Source organism: Salmo salar, chromosome 14 (genome assembly GCF_965601325.2).
Source record: "Salmo salar chromosome 14, fSalSal1, whole genome shotgun sequence".
In the NCBI taxonomy this organism is placed as follows: Eukaryota; Metazoa; Chordata; class Actinopteri; order Salmoniformes; family Salmonidae; genus Salmo; species Salmo salar.
In genome coordinates, this window is record NC_138304.1 from 88,688,555 (window position 1) to 88,699,435 (window position 10,881).

The window sequence follows — 10,881 nt, forward strand, 5'->3', positions numbered from 1 at the left end:
AGTCAAGATTGGATAGTAAGAAGAGCCACCAACAACTTAACCATCTTCATAATGCGGGGCAGCTAAAATATTTGTGTCTGTTGTGTGATAAAATACATTCATTGATGTGTAATTTTTCTAATTTACAAGTTTTTAAACAATCTGTTCCTTACTGAACAAATTACACTTTGTTTCAACTATTTAACTGTACTAGAATGCTTAAAAGGCTGCTAAAATGTCAAATATCGGTATCGTTTTTTTTTGGCAAGGAAAATATCGGAATCGGCCAAAAATGTAAAATCGGTGCATCCCTACTCCATATTAACTCCTCCTCCATTAAACAGTGCAGAAGAGAACCTCCCGACAGTTTCGTTTCTTCTCGTCAAGACCAGTATGTAGGGGATCTAGTTTCAGGTGTTTATTTGACTCCTGCTACATTAGGTTACGCATACACAGACGTGGGAATCAACTGCAGCCTGTGTGTAGAATCAGCTACTAGCTACCTACAACAACAAATGCAACGGCCCGGCAGGAGTCTCACATAGCCTGCCTTCAAAATCAACATGTAATTGATATAGTGGGACTATAGATTCTTCAAATAAACATTTTATATACACAGTATATAAAAGTATACCAAACATCAGGAACACCTTCCTAATATGGAGTTGTACACCCCCTTTTGCCCTCAGAACAGCCTCAGTTCGTTAGGGCATGGACTCTACAAGGTGTGGAAAGCATTCCACAGGGATGCTGGCCCATGTTGACTCCAATGCTTCCCACAGTTGTGTCAAGTTGGCTGGATGTTCTTTGGGTGATAGACCATTCTTGATACACACGGGAAACTGTTGAGCGTGAAAAACCCAGCAGCGTTGCAGTTCTTGGCACAAACCGGTGCGCCTGGCACCTACTACCATATCCCGTTGAAAGGCACTTAAATATTTTGTCTTGCCCATTCACCATCTGAATGGCACACATACACAATTCATGTCAAGGCTTAAAAATCCTACTTTAACCTGTCTCCTCCCACTCATCTACACTGATTTGAAGTGTATTTACCAGGTGACATCAATAAGGGATCATAGCTTTCACCTGGATTCACCTGGTTAGTCTATGTCATGGAACGAGCAGGTGTTCTTAATGTTTTATAAGACTAAAGATTAACACTAAAGTGGTGTTACTGCATGCACCATTCAATGCAACTTCCCATCTCATCCTGGCTATTTGGTATGGTGAAAGGTACCTTAACTGGTTTTCCCAGAGCCTGGTGGTGACAACAACTCCAGGAACTTCAGCTACAGATAACCCTTTTTCCCTATGCTAATACCCTCTGCGCTATTTAATCCCAGTTGTCCAGGCATGCTCGACACAGGACAACACCTATCCCAGCCTAGCCTGTTGAAGTCCAGAGTGTTACATAACAGCTGACAAACAGGTACACTGTAGTACAGTAGGTGCAACCAGGAAACAAGATAGATACAGAGCTCTTGAAGTTTGATTAATAGATTGTGACCATTTGTCTGAGGAGGTTGAAATAACATCATATTTAAACCAATATCATAAATTATTTTGATAAACTGGTTCTTATAAACTCCCACTGAACAAGAATATGTAAAAAATATAATGTAGCTAATATATATGGCGACAGGTAGCCTAGTGGTTAGAGCGTTGGGTCAGTAACCGGAAGGTTGCTGGATCGAATCCCCAAGCTGACAAGATAAAAATCTGTCGTACTTCTCCTGAGCAAGGAAGTTAACCCACTGTTCCCTGGGTGCCGAAGACGTGGATGTTGATTAAGGCAGCCCCCAGCACCTCTCTGATTCAGAGTTGGGTTAAATGTGGAAGACACATTTCAGTTGAATACATTCAGTTGGACAACTGACTAGGTATCCCCCTTTCCCTTATATAATATACATGTATATGGCAATTATTAGACACTCCTATATAAAGTGACCTAAAGTCGTATGGGTGGTCCTGGGAATTGAACCCACCATCCTGGCATTTATTTATTCAATCATTTAAAAACAAGTGATAGGCAACAATAGAGATAAAAACTGAAAAGGGTGTGCAGGTGTGGTTGGAAGCCCATGGGCTTATAGGAAAACCACACCACAAAAAAACAGTATACAATACATGCTCGACCAACTGAGTTACAGTAAATCTAATGCTCGACCAACTGAGTTACAGTAAATCTGATGCTCGACCAACAGAGTTACAGTAAATCTGATGCTCGACCAACAGAGTTACAGTAAATCTGATTCTCGACCAACTGAGTTACAGTAAATCTAATGCTCGACCAACTGAGTTACAGTAAATCTAATGCTCGACCAACTGAGTTACAGTAAATCTAATGCTCGACCAACTGAGTTACAGTAAATCTAATGCTCGACCAACTGAGTTACAGTAAATCTGATGCTCGACCAACTGAGTTACAGTAAATCGAATGCTCGACCAACTGAGTTACAGTAAATCTTAAGACCAGAAGAGAAATGCAACCGAGGTCAGGTTATTAGAAAACCAAGCCCACGGGTCACTAAATAAACACAAATGTTGACTTCCATCCTCAGTTGACATAGCAGGAGACAGCTGGCAAAGCTGTGAGTGGTAAGACGGGAAAGAGATTAGTAAAATCCATATTTAATTTCTTAAAATCAGTCCTCAGAGTATGCTGCCCTGGTGCTCCATGTGACAATGTTCCGTGCCAGATCCATGTCAAACATCACACTCAGGTGCATAGAAATAGATTATATCTCCATGCTCAGGTGGCTGTGTGAAAACTGTCATCTTCACACCCTATCTATTCCTCTAAACCATGGACAGTTGACAATGCTCAACACAAAAATAATGATGGTTATCCTATCTCACTAACAAGTGCACATTCAACTGAATTACAAAGCAAAACCAGTATCTTGAAAATCATCCATTCATCACTAAATGAACAGTGACCCACCTATGTGGAAAGATGGTGACGGCACGTCTCATCTCAACCGCACCCTAACAGATCTGGCACAGTCATTTCCAAACACTACAAGGGAGCCTTTCTGCCAACCAAACCAGCCACAGTGCATGTGTGTTGTCTGAGAGGAGAAGTCCGTCCTCAGTCCCTAGCTGGCTGCTGCCTTAATGTTGTTCTACTACTGCCAAGTCCTGTCACCCAAGCTTCTGAGAGAGATACCTGGGTTGGAGAAACTGTTGATGGGAATTATGGAAAACAGGAGACGAGGGGGTACAGGAGACGAGGGGGTACAGGAGACGAGGGGGTACAGGAGACGAGGGGGTACAGGAGACGAGGGGGTACAGGAGACGAGGGGGTACAGGAGACGAGGGGGTACAGGAGACGAGGGGGTAAAGGAGACGAGGGGGTACAGGAGACGAGGGGGGAGGGGGTACAGGAGACGAGGGGGTACAGGAGACGAGGGGGTACAGGAGACGAGGGGGCAAAACCTCCCACTTCTCTCATTACAAAAGGGGCACGAGAGAAGAAAAGCTGCCAGTATCTGAATGGTTTATCATCAACAATACTCAGGTATCACCAGACACAACAAAGAAAACCAACTGCGCCCTGTAGATAGTTTGTTGTTTGGAGGGCCCTCAGTAGCTACTCAGTGTGAAGAGAGGACCTATACCTGTTGTACAGTTCTGTAGTACACAGCACAGGTGGCATCATACTTGGGGAGGACAGGTTCACAGTAATGGCTGGAATGAAATAGTTTCAAACACATTGTTTCCATGTGTTCCATGCCACTCCATTCCAAACATTATTATGAGCTGTCCTCCCCTCAGCAGCCTCCTGAGGTACAGGTAGACGGGCAGCTCAAACATGAGTGAAATAACTGAAAAACATCACAGCCCTGAGAACCAGAGAACATGAATTAAGGTTGAGCTCAGATAGGAACAACGCGAAATGCACTCTCTCCTCTCAGACTTTCACACTCAGTTGAGGCAGAATCCTCCTGCTGCAGGGCAGGCTCCATAGAAGGAGCTGGACTGGCTGAGTTTGTGTTGTGATGCAGTAACATAACTACAGCTCTGGCCATCTTATGAGCAGGCAGCAGCAGTGTGAAGGGGTGGAGAGGGAAAAGCGAGCACATCAAGAGAGAGAAGAGAAAAGATAGCGAAACTGACGCTCGTCCTGAAAGGCCTCCTTCACTGTGACCTAGTCTATTATTAGCAGGCGTTGTGCATTATTGAGAGGTCCTTTAAATATCATTAGAGGAGCACCCAGCCAGGAAGGCAGCCCAGGAATAAGGCAGAGCCTCTGCTCTGTAGAGACACCTGCTAACTGGTCATATGCAGAGGAAAAGAGAGAGCAATGTCATTTATCACGTGCACACAATGTGGAAGAAACAAAACACACCAACACAATTGTGAAGAGGGCACAGCAACGCCTCTTCCCCCTCAGGAGGCTGAACATATTTGGCATGGGCCCTCAGATGCTCAAAAGGTTCTACAGCTGCACCATTGAGAGCATGTCGACGGACTGAATCAAAGCTTGGTATGGCAACTGCTCAGCATCCGGGTAGTGAGTACGGCCCAGTACATCACTGGGGCTAAGCTCCCCGTCATCCAGGACCTCAATACCACGCGGTGTCAGGAAGACCCTAAAAATGGTCAAAGAATCCAGCCACCCAAGTCCCAGTCTGTTCTCTCTGCTACCAAAAGGGCAAGCGGTGGCAGAGCACCAAGTCTGGGACCAAGAGGCTCCTGAACAGCTTCTACCCCAAAGCCATAAGACTGCTGAACAGTTAACCAAATGGCTACGTGGATTTTCTGCTTTTCACCCCCTAGCTAGATGTACATAGTACTTCAATCATTCACCTAACCAAACCTACATGTACATACTACTACACTCAATCACCCCAACTACCTCATACCCCAGTAGACTGACTCGGAACTGGTACTCCTTGTATATAGCCTATATATAGCCTCGTTACTGTTATTTTAGTATGTAACTATTTTCTTACTTTTTAACTGAATTGTTGGGAAAGGGCTCATAAGTAAGCATTTCACGGTAAAGTCTACACTTGGGCTCCTGAGTGGCGCAGCGGTCTAAGACACTGCATCTCAGTGCTTGAGGCATCACTACAGACACCCTGGTTTGATTCCAGGCTGTATCACAACCGGCCGTGATTGGGAGTCCCATGGGGGCGCACAATTGGCCCAGCGTCATCCGGGTTTGGCCGGTGTAGGCCGTCATTGTTAATAAGAATTTGTTCTTAACTGACTTGCCTAGTTAAATAAAGGCTCAATTTTAAAAAAAATGGACGCATGTGACAAATAAAATGTGATTTGATCTCTGTGGCTTTGCCTCAACTCATGTTGAATTTGAATACTTGTTCATCTGTCAAACTCATCAAAACTGACTAGGGTGTAAAAACCTCACATTTTTATCTGGACCTCGAAGCCAGTTCCAATGCTTTTTTAAATTCTATCCCTCTAAACAGGGAGTGATTTAGACCTGGGAGACCAGGTGGGTGCAATTATGCATTTTCATCAGGTAGAACAGAAAAGCAGCAGTAGTCTGGACATTGTAGGGTAAGATTTGAATACCCCTGGTCTATAACATGGTCTATAATAACTATATACCTAGTTTTATAATAACTATTACAGACCAAGGTCTATAATGACTGTGTGACAAGACCAGTACAAACAGTACAAAGCATGACAGTCAATGAAGTAGCTGCCATGTCAGACAGGACAGATCAGGAGCATATTGTAGCTGCCCTCTGCATTAGAACCAGAATGAAGTAGCTGCCATGTCAGACAGGACAGATCAGGAGCATAACGTAGCTGCCCTCTGCATTAGAACCAGAATGAAGTAGCTGCCATGTCAGACAGGACAGATCAGGAGCATAACGTAGCTGCCCTCTGCATTAGAACCAGAATGAAGTAGCTGCCATGTCAGACAGGACAGATCAGGAGCATAACGTAGCTGCCCTCTGCATTAGAACCAGAATGAAGTAGCTGCCATGTCAGACAGGACAGATCAGGAGCATAACGTAGCTGCCCTCTGCATTAGAACCAGAATGAAGTAGCTGCCATGTCAGACAGGACAGATCAGGAGCATAACGTAGCTGCCCTCTGCATTAGAACCAGAATGAAGTAGCTGCCATGTCAGACAGGACAGATCAGGAGCATATTGTAGCTGCCCTCTGCATTAGAACCAGAATGAAGTAGCTGCCATGTCAGACAGGACAGATCAGGAGCATAACGTAGCTGCCCTCTGCATTAGAACCAGAATGAAGTAGCTGCCATGTCAGACAGGACAGATCAGGAGCATAACGTAGCTGCCCTCTGCATTAGAACCAGAATGAAGTAGCTGCCATGTCAGACAGGACAGATCAGGAGCATATTGTAGCTGCCCTCTGCATTAGAACCAGAATGAAGTAGCTGCCATGTCAGACAGGACAGATCAGGAGCATATTGTAGCTGCCCTCTGCATTAGAACCAGGGCTATTATTAAACCTCAGTGGCATCATACTGCATGCATGTTATCTGATATCGATTTAGATATTGAATGTGCTCGAGCTCCAACAATGTGGCTGCCTGGCCGGAGTCAGATCTGCTCTCTCTCAGCCGTCACTGTGACATGAACAGTAAACAAAATGATTTTTTTTTTGCCTGACTTTAATCCAATATTCTATTGTGGTTGAACAACATCCCATATAAGGCCTACTGAGCCTAGAGTGGACTAGAATGACGTCACACAACTTCACAAGAGAAAGCCGACAGGGATAAAAGAAGACTGTTGAGAAAAACTCACACCACACTGCACAAATAGACTGTGTAATTCAAGACACACAGTGTCCTGTACTTGGAAGCTCTGTTGGGATCTCAGTGAGGTGGGTGGGGTTATCTGTGGTCAATATCTTTGTTAATGACAAAGTTGGGATTCACACTGAAGTGTGTGTTATGATGTTAGGATGACATGGACAACAACACTGACCTGATAGCGTCATAATTATGATTATTATAATAACTATAATATTGTAATCATCTGGACCATATGCCCGTAATATCTGATGTCTTCCACATCAAACAAGTAGTAGAATATTCCAAATATAGGCCTAGGGCTACTTTTTCTAAACTCACTGTCAATGTATGATGCTGATGAAATGATATAGTCACACCCTTAAATCAAAAGAATTAGGCAAACTACCAAAGACAACATAAGATAGCCAAAACTGAAATGTAGAATTGTTTTTAAGAGCTGTGTTTCACCCATTTTAGGTGATTTCACAAGCCTCAGCGTGGAGCAGTCAGACAGAAAGTTTTAATCAGCAGTTTTAAGCTGCAATAAGAAACAGAGCCGGAGGGACAAGTTGTGTGTGAGTGCAGTCCAGTGATCTTTGGGGTTATGAAAGGAAGAACATTTCAACTTTAGTAGCCTATGCTCATGCTCCAATGTAACCTTTCTGTGTTGTGTCGTAGTTTGCTTTATTCAGGGGTGTTGACGCAACATAGACAGTCTGCAACGAATAAGAACAAGTGTCTGTGGTTCTCCGTCTCTCTGCTGCGTTGTGAGAGCGACTGCTGAGCCAGCGGGAGTGTTTAGTGATCAATACCATTAATGGGAAGTAAAGGTTTCTCTTCATGACATGCGTCCACACGCAGTCACGGGCTGAAACCAGATCGGACCAGATTAGCGCTCAGGAGAGTGTCTGAAAGGGTGTTTGTAGATGTGTGTGTGTGTGTGTGTGTGTGTGTGTGTGTGTGTGTGTGTGTGTGTGTGTGTGTGTGTGTGTGTGTGTGTGTGTGTGTGTATCTACATGGTCTGCATCTTGTATCTAACCTGAATAATGTAAAAACGAATGAGTTATAAAAACATCCAGACAGACTCACCAAAAAGGCCTTAAAAGCTTCATACAGTAACCTCTGCAGATGACTGCATGCAACAGCAGTTGTTCCAAAGACGTTGTGCGCCTCGTCCTTTTGGAAAAGAGGAGCAGCTGTCTTCTTAGCACCTGCAAAAGACAAATTATCCATAGTGGCAAGGTTAGCTAACACATTTCAGGAAAGCAGAGTGAATAGCAAAGAGCACCTGGTGCACCACCACCCTAGGGGCACTTGGGTAATCCTCATAGGAGATAAACATACCACAGGCTCTCTCTAGCCTTCTGGTTTGCATCTCACTCAGCAAAGAGCGATTTACATCGGATTTTAATATCCACCACTTCCCTGACTTGAACCTGGACTCTGCAGTAAATACAGAGACTCACATGACGCACACATGATATCGACTCACATTCAGTTACGCTGAAGAGTAAAAGCTAGCGATACCACTGTATTTCGACATACTGACCGACAAACACACTTGGTTGGTATTACTGTATTATTAACTGGTTTGATTTCACAGTTATGAAAACGGCTATGTACTTTGCTCATAAATTGCTTCAAACCTCCTGACACATGCATCATGCTAAATTGATTGATTGCAATTGCATAACATAATTTCAACCAAAAGAATGGGCAGCAAACCATTTTTCTGGTGCATCTTTGTATTAATTCCATGCCAAAACATTACTCTCAATTTCAAATGATATTATTAATGTATGAAAAAAAAAAGTTTTGCAATTGCAAAACATTGCCTTTACGTTTCATAGGCGCACCGGACCTGTACGGTTGAACTAGATGCCACGGTAGAAAAGAGTAACAGGTCTCGTGGAATAATGAACAAGTGCTTTTGAAATATTTATATGAAAAGGTTAACATGACCATTTGTAATTGCAACTGCCCAATAATTACCCTCTAGCGCTACTGTCAAGAGCATCCATCGTCAACAGTTGCACGAGCACTCAAATGTATTTATTAATCCCGCTGTGTATTCAATGTTATCAACAAACTTCAGGTCGTCAGTTCATTCCAGTAGAGTGTAGTAACAATACTACATATGGATACGTGTTTATTATAGCCTACCACGGAACTTGCAGGCATTTCGATGTTGCTTACAACACAAGTGCATAGCATAGCTGACGGTTAGTCGAGCGAAACCTTCTGATGCAGCAAGAAAACTGAGATGCTTAGTAACTTGAGCTTGTAAATTATAATAATGTCATCTGTTAAAACATGCACTATGCTTACCCAGTTATCGGTATCTCTTTCCTTCGTTCGTTACTGTTGTGATATACTGTTTACGTCCCCTCGAAATGTATTTTTGTATTGGTGCATCGACTGGATCCTCTGGGACGTCTTGCAGTCAAGCCACAGCTTTAAAGGAATATCTGTCGGAAATAAGCTTACAGCCAGCTTCCGCTGACGGGATGAGCGATTTGCATAAAGGGCTGGGGTTTTCGATTTAAAGGAGAAAATAAAAACATAGTGGGCGTTATCTCACGTTATTTGCATATGCATGAATGTACTCTGTACTCTGTACTTGCATTAACAGTCTAAATACTATAACATTCTTAATAACACTTTTAGTATTTTGTTATGAACATACTTTTTTTTACCCTTATTTTACCAGGTAAATTGACCTAGACACATTCTCATTTATGGCAACGAATTGGGGAATGGTTACAGGGAGAGGATGGGGGATGAATGAGCCATTTGGAAGCTGGGGATGATTAGGTGGTCATGATGGTACGATGGCCAGATTGGGAATTTAGCCAGAACAACAGGTTAACAGCCCTACTCTTTAGCGACCACAGAGAGTCTGAACAGCTGTTTATCTTGACATCTAAAGGACTGCACTTTACACAGGGCAATGTCCCCAATCCATGCAATATTCTTTTAGACCAGAGGAAAGAGTGCCTCCTACTGGCCCTCCAGCACCACTTCTAGCAGCATCTGGTCTCCCATCCAGGACCAACCCTGCTTAGTTTAATGGGCAATCCAGCTGTGGGATGCAGGATGGTATGCTGCTGTTTACTAATTCTGAAATTCTTTTAATAATTAATAAACATTATTTCAGAAAACCTGCAGAGAATTCTGTGTTTCTATGTCAAACAGTTTTGTTATACTTCAGTCTTCTGTGATGTATATAAAGTGTAATATTGGAATGCAAACTCAAAATGTAATACATTTCACCTCTATATCTGACATGGTAGAGGAGTCTTCTTTTTGTTGATCCCATAACCACGTGTGTGAGGTGTTCACTTTTGTTTCAAATAGATTGTTTTAAGAATACCAAGAAATTCTCTGTGTGACCCTGATTTAGCCCACTTAATAAAAGGTTTGTAACTATCTGTCTTATGTAACCATACTAAACGTAACATATCATACTAAGTTGAGTGTTTACATTTACTATGTTACGTCTAGTCTATGAGACCAGGCTCGTATTCTGTGCTAATGACCATAAACATCGTTTTTTTACTGAGAGCAATATACAATACGGCGAACTTAGCAAAACGAGGAATGTGTGTTAAGTGCATGGGGGTGGCACTTCTGCTATTTTCATCCAGAGTAGAGCAGCAGGTCCCAGTCATGCCAATGTAACAGTGTAGGTTCCGTCCCTCTCTTCGCCCCAACCCGAAGCATCGTTACCCATCGCGCCACAAAAGCCGCGGCCCTTGCAACGCAAGGGGAACAACCACTTCAGGTCTCAGAGCAAGTGACGTCACCGATTGAAACGCTATTAGCGCGCACCACCGCTAACTAACTAGCCATTTCACATCGTTACACTCACCCCCCTTTTGACCTCCTCCTTTTCCGCAGCAACCAATCATCCGGGTCAACCGCATCAATGTAACAGTGTAGGTTCCGTCCCTCTCTTCGCCCCAACCCGGGCTCGAACCAGGGACCCTTGCACACATCAACAACTGACACCCACGAAGCATCGTTACCCATCGCGCCACAAAAGCCGCGGCCCTTGCAACGCAAGGGGAACAACCACTTCAGGTCTCAGAGCAAGTGACGTCACCGATTGAAACGCTATTAGCGCGCACCACCGCTAACTAACTAGCCATT

The 10,881-nt window shown here is 43.6% G+C and overlaps 1 long non-coding RNA gene across 1 annotated transcript in view; it reads right to left on the reverse strand.

Moving 5' to 3' along the window:
- Positions 1 to 9,208, reverse strand: part of LOC145860400 (uncharacterized) — a 29,177-nt gene extending 19,969 nt beyond the window's left edge. Inside the window, exons 1-2 of the long non-coding RNA XR_014380440.1 lie at positions 9,058 to 9,208; positions 7,819 to 7,940 (exon numbers count right to left, since the gene is read on the reverse strand). This is a non-coding gene — a long non-coding RNA (uncharacterized LOC145860400). The remainder of the gene's footprint in view (positions 1 to 7,818; positions 7,941 to 9,057) is intronic.
- Between the last annotated feature and the right edge of the window lie 1,673 nt (positions 9,209 to 10,881).